The 15,698-nt window shown below is 35.4% G+C and overlaps 1 protein-coding gene across 1 annotated transcript in view; it reads right to left on the bottom strand.

The window, feature by feature from the left end:
- The window catches only part of ZPLD1 (zona pellucida like domain containing 1), a 133,159-nt gene that overhangs the window by 69,611 nt on the left and 47,850 nt on the right, over positions 1-15,698 (bottom strand). Inside the window, exon 3 of the mRNA XM_089910510.1 lies at positions 1-15,698. This exon is cut by the window's left edge and continues 17,166 nt beyond it; it is cut by the window's right edge and continues 15,088 nt beyond it. The gene's annotated coding sequence lies outside the window, so the exon portion shown is untranslated.

Here is a 15,698-nt window from a genome sequence, read left to right as displayed (position 1 = left end):
GAGATTCATACAGTCTGTGGATTTTATATAAGAAATCATAGACTACTTCCTTCTTGCTCTGTTACACTATCAGAAAGCTACTCTTTGAAAGTAGGTGTATGCTAAAAAAAATTAAAAGATCATTTTAACTTTTAATGGAAATATGAAGGTGTGTTTAAATTGAAAAAAATCTAAAAAAGAAGTCATTTCAAAGCCAAATAAAAAAATGTGGGGTTAATATTTTGTATCCATGGCAGAGTTGTCTGAGTTAATGTGAGGAGTTTCAAGAAATACAGAAACACAAATCTCTCCCTCCAGCGATTCTAATGAGTAAGTATCCGGGGTTGAGAACCACTGAGACAGAAGAATAAGGTTTTGCTACAGCTGAGATTCCATTTATAGTTGTCTTTTTTTCATTGGTAAGCAGATTTTTTTTTTCTTCACCATGGCTACACAACAAGAGTCTGAAAATAGAACCTCCAAGGAAGGACAATGCTACCTGAATCTACAACATGGCAGCTTCTGTCCACAAGAGTCAGCCAATCAGCAACATAACACATTTATAAAACTACAGAAAATGAGTTAAGGCTAAGTTTTTGTTGCTTTGATATAGTTCTGACAAATAAAGTGAAAGATATTGAATCAGAAGCATAACATTTATAGGAAAAGAAGTAAGGAATTTTCTTTCCTACTGAAAGACTATATCCTCTTGTGTCTCTTCTCTGGTCAAATGAAGTAGGATTTTACTTTCCCTTAAATAATCATGACACTTCACACCATGGCTGATGAATCCTACAAATAGGCTGCTTCATCTTATGTCCCTGCTCAAAATCTTTCATCATTTCTAACACCTTCCAGGAGAAAACCCAACTCTACATGACATAGTAAGAAAAAGCTCCCAAGATGAGATTCCTACTTACCCACCCAAACTCCCACCCCAACCTACACACTATACTTTGTATAGTTCCCAAAGATAAGAAGTTATTTTACACATCCATGCCTTTGCTCACTTTACTGACTTTGTCTGGAAAGCTCTTCTTTCCAACTCCACCCTCTCCCTACAGGAACATCTCTCCATTCAGCCTTTCAAGAATCAGCTCAAGCACAGCTCTTCTTTGAAAATATTCCTCTATCAAGACAACTGTTCTTGTTTGTTGAGATATTAAATTGACCACTGACTCTTCTGTGTTCCCACCAGAGTCTGTGCATCATTCTATAATAACAGTTCAAAAAATGTTTTACACTTAGATCAAGGTTTATCAAAGTCAGCACTACTGACATTTTAGACTGGATAAATTCTTTGCTGTAGGATATTTTTTTTTTTTGCGCTACACGGGCCTCCCATTGTTGTGGCCTCTCCCATTGTGGAGCACAGGCTCCGGACGCGCAGGCTCAGCGGCCATGGCTCACGGGCCCAGTCACTCCACGGCACATGGGATCTTCCCGGACCGGGGCACGAACCTGTGTTCCCTGCATTAGCAGGCGGACTCTCAACCACTGCACCACCAGGGAAGCCCTGCTGTAGGATATTTTAACAGCATTGTAAGATGTTTAATAGCATCCTTGGCTTCTACCCACTATGTGCCAGAAGAACTCCGCCTCAAGTCATGACCACTTCCTATCTCCAGATACTGCCAAATGTCTCCTGCAGTCAAAACCACCCCAGTTGACTAAGATGTGCATCTTTGTTCTCTCCTAATAACCCGTAAGTTTCATGAAAGCAAGAATGTTATTTTCACCTTTGTATTTAGGACTTAGCATAGTGCCAGGTCCACTGTAGATTCTCAAGATAAGGAATGATTATCTTGTTACAAAAGGGATACTAACACACTATCAAAATGTAGAAGATCAAGCATATCGACATCTATCCTGATCATGATAATGCTTTGGTTTTTTTTAAGGATTACATCACTATTGAAATTAAAATTTTCAGTATCATCAAAACATCACTTAAAATCCTCAAATCCATCCACCCATCACTAGAAATCATTTGTATTGACTTTTATGTGGTTTTAATACAAACGAAAATGAGATTTGGGGTCTAGAACTTGACTTAAAATTATACCTAGGTATATAAAACTCTTGGAGTAAAAATTGCTTGAATATAATTGGTTAAGTGATTCTGTTTTTCAAAAAATGCTCAGCTAGTATTTTTATGTTCTCTGAATAGCTTTAATTAATTACTTCACTTTTTAAAAAACGTTCAGGGAGTATTTTTATGCCCTGTAAATAATATTTTCAATTTTTAAAATTTTTACAAACTAAACCCCATCAAAGTTAAAAATAGTCCCTTCCTAAGTCTACTTTCACTCCAGTAACATTGATGGAACACATTTCTATGATAGAATTGATAAAGCAAGGAATTTTAGAAGCCAGAAATACATTACTTTAATTTTAAATACTTATTCTAAAGAAGTTCCTAAATAGAATTGCTGTGCCAGAATTCAAATATGTGAGCCCAAATATGCATAATACACAAATACACATAAGTTTTTTAAATGTATATATTCTATGGATAATGATTTAAAATCTCTAGAAGGTTGTTTTAAAAGCTATCAATTATTTTAACTTCTTATATCCAAATTATAGTTAATTACATTTAAAATAGAAAGAAAAGTTAGCCATGAATTCTTTCTAATTCCATACTATATCTTATCTAGAGATAAATTATTTAATTTGAAAGTACAATTCATGTAATGTACAAAAGATTTTCATTAATGATGGTGTGTTCAGAAAGAGACAGTGTGGTTATATGAACTCTGGCTATTTATCAGATAAGCATATTTGAGCAAATATTGTATTTTAAATTCTAACAATTTGACAATAAGTGGTCTTCATTCTTTCTTATTTTCTCTAATGATGTAATTTCATATTAAATGACTATAATGTTATTGAAAGTTTAAAGTCAACCTTATTTTACAGAGAATCTTAACTTTGCAAATAAAGCCACTGACGTTTTCATTTGGTCTCAGTTCCTTTTAACCAAACTAAAAATATCTTGTGTATTCAGCATCTGAATTTTTCACGCTCACAACAAAAGAAATAACAAAACGTCATATTAATCTATCTTTAACGTCATTGTTCTTGAGGCTTAGCAACTGCTTTTTTTCTTCTTCTAAGTTTGGCTCTCTATATTCTAAATGATTTTTGGTCACTTTAAAAAAATCCGTAAATATCCAAGTATATAATTCTGGTTTTTATATTTTTTGAGATACTAGTACATATAACCCACTGCGAGTTCTAGAAAACTAATACTTTAAACCAGGGCTCAGTAAACTATGGTCTACAGGCTGAATTCTACCTATCACCTATTTTTGTATGGATCATGAGCAAAAGCAGTTTTCACATTTTTTAAATGGTTGCAAAAAGTCAAAAGAAGAATAACATTTCATGAAAAGCCAAAATTATATAAAATTCAAAAATTCCAGTGTCAGGAATTCCCTGGTGGTCCAGTGGTTAGGACTCTGTGTTTCCACTGCAGGGGCACAGGTTCAATCCCTGGTCAGGGAACTAAGATTTTGCAAGCCACTGTGAGGCGTGGCCAAAGAAAACCAAAACCAAAAACCAAAAAGTAAACCAAAAAAAGTCCAGTGCCTACAAATGAAATGTTATTGAAACATAGCCACACTCACTTGTGCACGTATTTTTCTAAGGCCACTTTTGAGCTACAATGGCAAACAGAAGTAGTCATTACAGAGACCCAAAAAAACTAAAATATTTACTACCTGCCCTTTACAGAGAAGTTTGCAGACCCTGTTTTAAACAATTAGTATATGACTATCACACACACAACATGTAAATCTGGTGAATAGGACACAGTCCATTTCTGAGGGGATTTCTTTCAGCCAATATCATTTTCTCAATAATATATTTTTCTATAAACCTTGGTAAAGGCCATTGGTTATTAGCAATAAAATACTTACTATGATACTCTTAAAATATTTGGAAAAGTACTATTGAACTAGTTGAATTGATCATTTACTCTTTTGAGGTGTTCCTTTCTTCACCTCACCATTGAAGTCTTGAGAGTTTGGAATTCCTAAAATTTCCCAGTTGAAATCAAATTAGACTTCTAATAACAATCATCAATGACTCTGAATCTGTAAAACTCAGCCTAATGTCTACTTTATCATATCTTAGTAAAGCTGTTATGCCTGGCTCCTAGCTATACCATTTTGTAATGAAGACAAAACACAGCAAACCAGATCAAGTTTAATTTATAGTCTTAACCCAGTTTAGATTCCATCTTAAATACAGGAAAAAAAAGCCCATGAATTTGGTAAATGAACCAAAAAACTGAATTCCTTGCAAGCAAACATTGCTAATAGGTGTTTAAATGATACAAAAGATTATCGTTCTCTACCAGTGAACTTAATACTATTCAAGCTTTTGAAAAAGTTACAAAAATATGAATTGTCAGTAATTCTGTTTGATGCCTTAACTAAATAGATAATATTCTGAGCATCTGCTCATGGTTCAAAAGTTACCTTTAGAATAAGATTTCCTAGCAGAAAAATTCAACTTTTTATTGCCTCTGCACATTACTATAGCCCTTCTTTTAAAGGGGGGAAAAAAGCTTTAAAAGTCTTGAAAGGAATGTAGATTTTGCATGATTTCGATACTATATTATGTGACTATTAATAACAATAACTATATTTTATTTTGAGGATATTTCTGAAAATCTCTAAAATGAATGGACATAGAGCATATTTCTAGGTTTTTATATTTTGCTAAGCATTATAACAATCAGTGAAGAAAAATCAAAATTCATTTAGGGACATTTAAAAATAAGTAGGAGCAATGGTTCAAATAGTAGTTCTAATATGTGCCTCAGAAGAAAGCTAGTAACTGAAAAATAAAATAATAAAGAGATATTTTCTATTATGTATTAAAAGAAATACTAGGTTTTTAACTGAATTCAACTCCTTTGTTGTTACTACCAAATTTATTTAAACTGACAGTTTAGAATTGTTTTGCTTTGGCCCCTAAAACAAATTATAAGAAGCCAATTTAGAGCAGCAAAATAAATAATGTCACACTCCTGAGAACCAAAAAGATTATTATCTCCAACACATGAACCTAAGAAGTGAGGTCTTTTTCTTAACACCACAAACAACTGGTTTTACCAAAGGCAATCTTGGAAAGAAGGAGCCTTAGAGATCACCCAAGAAATGGAAATCACAACGTTTCCTCTAAGTCATGGATGACTTCTCCCAAGTTGTGTGAGATTCCATGTCAATTCAAACAATACTAGGCTCATCATTAAAATAATTTTCATTTAAAAGAAAAATAGATCATAATTATCTTCAATTATCATATAATCTCTGTAATTCGAGATGATGCCATATTCAGCCAGCTTTTCTGGTATGGTAGAACCCTGATAAGAAATCTCAAATATAAATGCCTGTTTGCTTCCACTAATGGAATATTTGTGGGCTGAAGCTGACTGGTGACAGACCGTGGATGGGACTGGAGTCTGGAATACAGTGGTGTGGCAAACCTGTACAACATTTGACCTCAAGCTCTATGCTTAGAATTGAAGAAACCGCCCAAAAAGTCAGTTCTTTCTCAAAATCTAATCAAAGTATTTCAGATGGGACTACAATTCACAAAATAAAATTTTGTTTCCACCTTTCTGTTTCCAAATATGGGAAGATATTTTTCACTTTCTTTTGCTACATTTTAATTGCCAGCCCAACCGTTACCCATCACTGGAACCATACCACCAGAAAAGTTTTACTGGAGGCTGCCTTATGTCGTAAACACGTTATTAAATTAAAATGAATTTTCCATGCTTACTAAAAAGGGAGCATTTGTAGTCACATTAGGTGGCTTCAGTGCTGGGCACTTACCCAAGTCCCTGGTTCTGTGGAGTCAGCTGTCCTCCATGTGCCCGGCTCTGCCGCGTGTGACTGAATGTTGGCCTTACCACACTTCTTTTTCAGAAAAGATTTGATCCTTCAAATGGGAGGTGAGTTGCTCATTATGAGAAGTTTAAAAAAAAAAACTGGATTTTAGACAAGCAAATGCTTCCACAGGTCCCAGAAGTTTTTGCAAGATTAATCATCACCAACATGAAACTTGAGCTCATCTTTTATAGACTTTTGTTTCCTTCCAACTACATCTCTTTCAATTTTCATTTCATTCCCTTACTCTTTTTTTTTTTTCCCTACCTGCTTTTGATCTTCTATTTTACACTGTACAGAAGTCTTGAGTGGTATGTGTGAAGCGAGCCATCGTCAGCCTGCTGGTCTAGAAAAAAATCATAAAGTAAGAAACAAGGCCTGAGATTGGATTGGGAATTAATCTGCATGGTTATCAATGTCCTGTTGTGCTTCATGAAAGATGCCTGGTCTTTTCAATACTACATTTCATGTAGCGATGAAAATGGGATATGGAATATCATCGTGAAAACTAGTTTGATTGGGATAATAATGACTAAGAAGCCATCAATGCGAAAAACCTAACAGGACCCAATTGTGAAGAATGAGCTAGACACTGAACCTGCTTCACAATCTCTGCTTTTGTTTAGAGACTTCCACCAGGCTTTGGAGCCTTGGAATGGGTTTGGATGTCATCTAAGCATTCCACCCCAAAAGCTATTATCATTTCTCATTGAGAAGAAAAGTGGGAAGCTGGGATTTGGGTGCCACAGGGAAAGGTTTTTGAGATACTCTGACCACAGTAAAGCTTTGCTTCATGCACTTCATGCACTACTGTGCTTAGGGATGACTGTGGGGAAGCTTGGAGCCCATTGTATAGATTTATGTTACTCCATCAGCTGTTTAATAATAATTGCTATCCTGAAAAAGGACATTATTTTATCAGTAATACCACTAGCTGATACCTTTATAAAATTTCATTTTATTCAATTGGCTTAGGGTACTTTAACAACATTTAAGTTCTCAATTGCTTCTGTGATAGAGGCAAATTGCCTATGGCTACTGTGAACTGAGATTAAAATCCAAGAGTTCAGCCTTTTAAGATTTCTAGTAAATCCCCTGAACCAAACTCTTTCCCTAAATGGTAAGTGAATTTAAAGCTAATATAACTACTAAAAAATAATAGACAGAGGCTATTCACATTGCCTTCTATCTCCTGTTTAGTATTGAAAGGGAGTTTGGTACTTTCTATACCAGACAAATTCAGGTTCATGTTTTTCAGGGAAGTGTCAGTTCCATAAACAAGCATAGTTATAATACCATTCTCCTCCTGAGTAAATATGAGATACATGAATCTACCAACTTCTTGAATACCATCAATATAAAACTCTTTGTATTTTCTTGATTAAAAACAATTCTAGGAAACCTCTTTTTAGGCCTTCCTAATAATGCTGACAGAACTGCAGCATCATTCTCCAGAGGCTGTTTTACTCCATAATGAAGCTTTTGAGTGAGATGTTTTCAAGCGATGTTTCAGGTTTTACTTTGAACACATCTCTGCCATGTTCTCCACCATTTTAAAAGTTAAATAAAAATGCAACAGCTTCAAGTAGCAATTAATACATTCTGTCATTTACATAAAAAAATCAGCAGCTTCTATCCTATGAGAAAATGAACATTTCATAAATATTGAATACCATTACACACATACCCTACAAGTTGGTTAGCTAAAAAGAGAGAAATTCCATTAGAGGCTTTCGCAAGGAAAATATAAAATAGTTGAGATAAAGTAGCTGACAGTATGAGTTACTACTTTGCTTTAAAAATGTAGTGAACAGCAATTCCACAAACTTCCAAGGGAAAATTGTATCAGCTATTTGAAAACTCTGAGCCCCTTTATTACGAGGATTTCTTGTCTTATAGGCTGTGTGACTTGGTTGAATAGTGATTAGTTGTATATGCAACATATGCTTGTATCAGAGAATAATTTAGCCACATAAAATATTCATCAGTATCTGATAGCATCAGAAGTGGAAATCTGACAGTCATCCTGTCCAGAAAAGGATGTTTCATAATCAGAAGAAGTGACCAGTGCCCTTTAGTACCTAAAAAAGACTGAATTTAGACTAGGAAGGCACCCTGACTTCTGTTTTCTCAAACTAGATGGCTCACTCCCAACTTCCTTTAAAAATCATATAACTAAAACCTCAATGACTGAATTCCTCCAGCTAGAAAATGAAAGTAAAAAGCCCTCCTTGTCACATGGAGCAATAATAGAGCATAGTTAATAAGTCGGTATTTTAGGATCTTGCTTACAGGAGAGTTATGTTCTTTCTGTCATTTAATAAAAGTATCTTTCTGGTGTGGGACATGAAGGTGAGATTTTTGACTTTTTATCATTAGAGTCAAACCTAGAATGATGAAGTTGACATTCGCCAGCACTCTGTGTCTTGGGGAAGGGATAAAGGTTGATTTCCACTGTAGTCTCACAGTTGTTTCTCAGTGATGGAACTGCTTCCAGGGCTCAGTCTTTGCCCTCTTCACTTCACTATGTACAACTGCGTCCTGAATGACTCCATCTTATCCAGTTTTATAGCACTTATTTTCTAACATACTGCATAACTTATTTATGTCTTCTGCCTCCAGACACATACCTGAATGTAATCCCTACCATAGGTTCTTCTTGTTCCCTAATGCTTCCCTAGTACTCAGGAGAAAGCCTGGCCCATAAGAGGCACTCGATAATATATTTTGAATAAATGAATGAATGAAGAAAAACAGTAACAAATTACAGGAAATGTATTTGAAAGTGGGGATATAAATATGTTTTTTTCAAAGTTAAAGGAAAAGGCAAATAAGACTAGTTTTAGCATAATTTTCTATTAAAGCAAAGTTTTAGCTTCACAATAAAGAACGGTATTATAAAATAAATATAAGAATTTTGTAGCTCTAAACCTCTGTGCTTGATAAAGTTTGTATCACCCAAATGTTTAGTCTCATTTTCAGAGTTCTTTTAAGATGGACCTGAGCTCAATATATAAAGGATCTCAGAAATATATATATATGTTGATTTTTAAACTTTGATATAATCAGTTAATCCAGCAGCCAGAAACTATTTTTTTAAGATTTATTTATTATTTATTTATTTATGGCTTCATCGGGTCTTAGTTGCAGCATTCAGGATCTTCGCTGAGGCATGCGGGCTCCTCATTGCAGTGCGTGGGCTTCTCTCTAGCTGTGGCATGCAGGCTCCAGAGCGTGTAGGCTCTGTAGTTTGCAGCACAGGGGCTCTCTAGTTGAGGCGCGTGAGCTCAGCAGTTGTGGCGCGTGGGCTTAGTTGTCCCATGGCATGTGGGATTTTAGCTCCCTGACCAGGGATCAAAGCCGCTTCCCCTGCATTGTAAGGCGGATTCTTTATCACTGGCCCACCAGGCAAGTCCCCAGAAAATAGTTTTTGACATCAGAGATTCTCCCCCACAAATTTACTTTACTTTTCATTTTCAGTTGGCATGTAGGCATCTCATAGATGCACCCTAACAGGTTTCTTACTGCAGAGCTACATTGTAGGAGTGTTATAGTTTTTTCAGGCACTAACAAAACCAGTTGTAGCCCATGTATTCTTTTTTTTTTTTGTGGTACGCGGGCCTCTCACTGCTGTGGCCTCTCCCGTTGCGGAGCACAGGCTCCAGACGCGCAAGCTCAGCGGCCATGGCTCACGGGCCCAGCCGCTCCGCGACATGTGGGATCTTCCCGGACCAGGGCTCTAACACGTGTCCCCTTCATCGGCAGGCGGACTCTCAACAACTGTGCCACCAGGGAAGCCCCCCCATGTATTCTTATACACAAAGAAATTGGCTCTATGTCCTAATGGGATTTCAGGCCATGCAGCATTGTAGACAAATTATAAATACAGATTTAGCCATACTTGAAAGAGGACCCAAACAAGCTTTACGCATAAGTGCAATCGATTTCTCAACTCAACAAGTAATTTAACCAAACATTTCTAATCTCAAGAGTCTAAAAGCCAAATAAATTAGCCTTGCTTCTTGATCAGCATAAATTGTTGGTTGATAAGTTAGCAAGCAGCTACAGGCTACACTAAAATTCTATTGTATTGAATGTATTATTGTACCACAAAAAGGGAAAATGTTATTAGAGGAATGTTGAATTTATTACTTTAAGACCATCAGTGGAAATACTGGTATATTGTTGCTCATATGTCTCAGGATACTTAAACCTCTGTTTGTTTTTTCAGGTATTTTTAGAGATGCTCCTTATATACAATGTACTAACATATTCTAGATGCTTTCAATGAAGAATTCATGGTTATTACAGTATTTATGGTACTACAGCTTCTTGGTAGTTATTTATTTACAGATGAGCAATTCCAGGAACTAGCTTTATTAGGTATCTGGTATTGAATAACTTTAAGAAAGCTTTTAAATCATCCTAGATTTATAAGGCATTTCCTTGTTTCTTAGATTACTTAGGCACATTCATTTCTGGAAATGCCTAATCAAAAGCATTAAATTTAAAATAATTGTAAATTGGAGTGCTGGTGGCTATAAAACTGCAGTTACTGTATCAGTTCACCAATACAGCCCGATTTGCCAATAAAAGCACTGAAACTGTGGTTTGTATTTCCAGCAAATCTATGTTGAAAGCCACAAACTAGATAATGGTAGGAAAAATTGTTCTAATCATATCACTATTGTCATAATAAAATGGGCCCATTCTTTTTAAAACCAAGGATTCTAAGAAATTTCTAAGCTAGAAACGTAGGCTACTGCAATCGTTTCAACACACATTCGAGGATGGTGGGAGTTTGTTCTGAACTCTTTAGTTAAATTGAGCATCACCTCTTTTCTAAGACAGTAAACAAACTTCAAGGACTACAAGGGCTGGAAGGTAATGTAATGAGTGATGCAAACTACCTGGTGAAGGGGCACATGGGCACATTGGGTGAGAAGCTGGAACTGTATCCAATTCCAGGGCACGAAGCAATGGCTACACTCTTTCAGGAGACTTTTGCCATGCAGGAATACATTACTCAACATTGCCAGACATTCCAATTTTTCAAGGAAAGAGTAGATTATTTGAAACTACCCACATTTTATGTGCTGTCTCATGTTTTAAAATCATTTGCACATATTTGGACTGGATTAAATCTTTGAGCTACTAGTTTGCCACGTTGTCTAGAAGTCGTAATAGTCAATGGTATTTTCTTACTAGAAAAAAATGAGACAGTTTCCTGTTAAAATCTTGTTCTTTTAGACAGTACTGCTCAATTAGCCAGTAGTGGCATTTTCCTGAGTCACAGAGTGAATTTCCTATGTCCATTTATACATAATACTGAATGTCCATGAGGCCCAACATCACAGTTTCACGTATATCATATAAAAAGTACCACGTCGTGAAGGGGAAAAATGGTACATCCAAAGGTACCGTCTTGATGTTAGTTTTATTATAATCATTTCAAAATCATAACATCATAGTTACTTTTTTGACACATTCAGGAAGGTATTTTGTGGCTTTATCCTAACAAAACAGAGGATAAGAAATAAAGAACAAAATTAACATTTTCTAGTTTTTCTAATCTATGGTTTTGACCTACAGAAACATATCAATTATGGATGAAATTACAATGTATATGGAAAAGTATTCACTCCCTGAGCTTCATAAATGGAAAAATATTAATCAATTTTTCTCCATCATCATTTTAAAGAAACCTTTTAAATGTTTTACTTTCTAAGCCCTCTCCATACAGCCAACAGTAAATATATATGTAAAATATATATATTTAGAGAGAGAGGGAGAGAGAGAGAGAGAGAGAGAATATATTATACCGTTGGTTCTGTTTCTTTGGAGAGCCCTAATACAGTAGGCTAATTTTATACATGTTGCTGCTAAATTCCATCTCCCCTATCTTATATATTTACAGATTTTTTCTCAAAAGTTTTTATTTGTCTGCACTCGAAATGAAGGAATTTATATTTATTCACAATAAACTTTATCTTATTATAGTCAACTCATTATTCTTGGCTGAATGATCCTTTTGAAGGTTTGCCTCTGGGCTCCCATGTATTCACTGTCTGCTCAGATTTATCTCAAATACAGAGGATAGAATCATGCGATAGAATCGTGCTTGCTTCATCAAGGCTAGTTTTTGAAGTCAGATGAATCTAAGATCTGACTTTCTAAGGAAGTGGCCTATACCAGCCATAGCTAATGTGACTGCTGGACACCGTGTTGCTATTGTTTTTCCCAAGCATAAAAAGCTACCTTAATAACTCTTTTGAATCATACTAGACAAATTATAATGCTCAAATTGAATGACACAGTTTATTCTTACCTAGCTTATTAAATTCTCAGGAGAGGCTAAACCCTTTGAATAAGAAATCTTAAGTCAATATTAAATTGAGCCCATGTACCCCAAGGAGATTTAGACCATCTGCTAATTCTGCTGGGCAAAGGCTTTGTTTTCTATTCTCTCAGCTTTGGAGAAGTAGAATCCAATTTGCCTCCAGCTCCCATTTTTTCATCCTATAGTTAAATAGTCTATGTAAAACAAACTTTTGCAACCACCTTGTGTTATCTGAACCCAGTGTGTTCCTTTCTCACGAGAAAATAGATGGGTGTATTAAGGACACTGAAAGAGTGTTCACAAACACAGTTCTTTCTTAGGATCTGGTGTCCTTTAAAAATTATTTCCTAAAACATGTGTTAACCTTTATATAAACAATGATTAGGTCAAATAATTTTCTTTTTGCCAAATAAATATTTTGGAAGGTGAATGTTATTACATTTTGAAATGTCACAGAAATCTATTGGTATTCCCATCTGACCACTCTTCCCACACCCCCTGCCACGCTCTTTCAGAACATAAGCATGTGTAGCAAGCCTTTCATGAAAAAGGAATCTATTCAGGACTTAGGTACCTGGGCCAGTTTCCACTCAACAGGTTTCCTATGCACTTGTAGGTGCCAAACCGCGACTCTTATGTTTCTCCAAAAGAATTCTTAATAGACAGGAGATTAAACTCTAAGTGGCTTCCTGATTTCACCATTTCTGAAGCCCAGTGTTAGGTTGCTGAAAGTTCACTCCATTTGTACCATCAGGAGCCTAACAGGCTTTAGAAACTGAGTGAGTGAGGTAATATTTTGTGAGTGTGCAGATGAAATATTGGAGTACTTAGCAATCTATTGCATTAAAGGCACATATACATTTTTGATCATCTCTTTATTTTTTGAAAAGAATTCTTCTGTAACATTCTGAGTTTCAGGTTTAACTGAAGAATGTGAGATGAAAATGACTGTAATTTTAATAATAATCTGTATGGTAACATAAAGACAAAGTAAAGAAATGCCTGTATTTGCCCAATACTGATTCTCAACTCCTCTCTGAGCAAATATCTATTCATTATCTGAATATAACAATTAAAATGTCTTCACAGTGGTAAGGCAATGATAAATGTCCAGTCTATAAATGCCAAAAGCCAGATTGCAGGAATGGTTCCACATACTAATGTTCAATCAAATCAATGTACAATCAAGATGAAAAAGGAAACAAAATGCACAGTAAATGGGGAACTCTCCGAATTATCAAACATGAAATTAAACACTAAAATGATTGCCTTTAAGAATATAATCAGTAATCTGGAAAATGAGTTTTATACAGATGTAATGAGTTCCCAAGAATAATTTGTACAATGTCCAATCAATGGTGTTAGGCTTGTATACACCTTGCCTAGTGCCATGTTGGTAGTGATTTTTGTCCTAAGTATTGTCCAACATCTCCTGTGTTCTCTGAGGCATGAGACCACCAAATATCCACATTTGAATCACATGATCATGGAAGGTTATTTGTGAAAATTAATTTTGTTTATTTGTCTATCTGGACCCACAGTTGAGCTCTCACCCTGAAATCAAGAAGTGGCATTGCTGGAATAAACAACTTTGGTAGAGTCGGTTTATAAACACTACTTCAGCAATACATGGAAATCCCATGGGCAAGGGTTATTTACTGATACTCATCCTAAGTAATTTTCCTGCTTGTCAAGGAGGTATGTCTTCCTTCAGTTTGAAGAAATGCAAGCTATAAAGACTCAGAAGGGTCAGGAAACAAATACTCCATATAGTCTGAAATTAAGGGATCAAATTAATACCTTTGATAATTTACAATGTTTTTAAATTAATTTTATTTTGTATAATTTCTATATTACAAGGGTAATATTCTGGCCAGTGATATATGTGGGTCTGTTTTTGTCAAAAGCCATGTATTCTGTTTACTGGAGACTAACTCCAAAGTCCATTGTACTAGATATTTAGTTAAGAAAATCTCTTAAGGATCAAATGCATTTTTCCCAAGCTCACTATATTATTACATTTGTTTATTTTTTTTTTCAGTCATGGCTGAAGTAAGTGGTTTCTACCTATTTCTAAATTGATTTAAGGGATATTATAAGTAAGGGATGTGGATATAAATAATATCTGCTTTATAATCATGCTATTATAGAAAACGGTAAAAGACAAGAGTCAAACAGCAAAAGAGGGATTTAGTTCAAGAGTCTATAAAGGAGCATTAACTAAAATATGAACACTATCTTCAATAGCAACTTCACAGAAAATGAAGAACACATACATTCTTTTTCATACTGCTTCTTATCACGGCTCTTTTAAAAAATTAGCATTGAAAAGAAAAGGTTAAGTGACAGGAATTTTTTCTTTTCTGTAAGTGTCTCAATGGTCTTCTTAGAATTTTTCTTTCTTTCAAGTCATAGAAATCATCCCTGTGCCTGACATTTTTAATTGCCCTCAAATATCAATTCATTACACCTTCCTTTCTAAATGAATACAAATTAATTTAGTGGGTAATGTTTCTATTTAAAAATACTTAGCTTTCCACGCTCCCGTGAATCTGCAGATGGGCATGTGACTACTTCTGGACAAAGAGGTATACGTGACAGCGTTGTCTTCCTAACAGACTGAGCAAACCTAGTCAATGTATCTTTTGCCCTTTATCTTTTCCCTGTCTCTCTTCCTAGATTGAAAAGTGATATCTAGAAGGGCCATAGCATTTTTTGTAAATATGAGGAGAACGGCCTTGCACTAAGGGTGACAGCATAACAACAACACTAAGGTTGTTGTTATGCTGTCATGTCACCATAACAACAACCCTGGATTACTGTCTGCCTCCAGACTCAATGTTACATGAAAAATAAAGCAAAATAAAAGAATAAAATAAGCACATCAACTGACTTTCTGTGACACAGCTGAACACAACCTTAACACTCAGACTTCCTTTATGTGTCCTTGCCCCACTCTGGTTTAGATGCTCCTCCTTGTTTCCATGTCATCTCCTACAATCCCAAACACAGTATTTTCTGCCTCTCTCTGCATCATAAATTTCAGGAAGACAGAAATCATGTCAATCTTTCAATCAGTGATGTCCCTTGAACTTTGGACATGTCTACATAGCACATAGTAGGCACCCAATACATTTGATAAATGGGGAAGTAATAAAGAAATGACTGAATAAGTACAATTCCCACCTCTCTATATCTACTACTAACAAATAATCCAAAACTCTTCTTGTTTTCACTTAGACTATTGTAGTATCTTCCTCATGGTTTTCCCTGCATCCCCCTTGCTCAAAAACGCTCCCATAGCTTCCTATTATATTTATAATTAAATCCAAATCCTTTACACATTCTATGAAGCCTAGTATGATCTGGCTACTCTCTACTGCTCTGAATATACATCTGTTCATTCTCTTCATTATATTCCAACCACAGTGGCTTTCTTTTGGTTACTGAAACATTCCAAGCTCATTCTCACC

The sequence above is a fragment of the Delphinapterus leucas genome, chromosome 4 (genome assembly GCF_059928025.1).
Source record: "Delphinapterus leucas isolate spDelLeu-1000000601 "Yukka" chromosome 4, BTC_Dleu_Yukka2, whole genome shotgun sequence".
Lineage (NCBI taxonomy): Eukaryota > Metazoa > Chordata > Mammalia > Artiodactyla > Monodontidae > Delphinapterus > Delphinapterus leucas.
The sequence above is the reverse complement of the archived record's forward strand: the minus strand, read 5'-3'. Positions and strand labels throughout refer to the sequence as shown.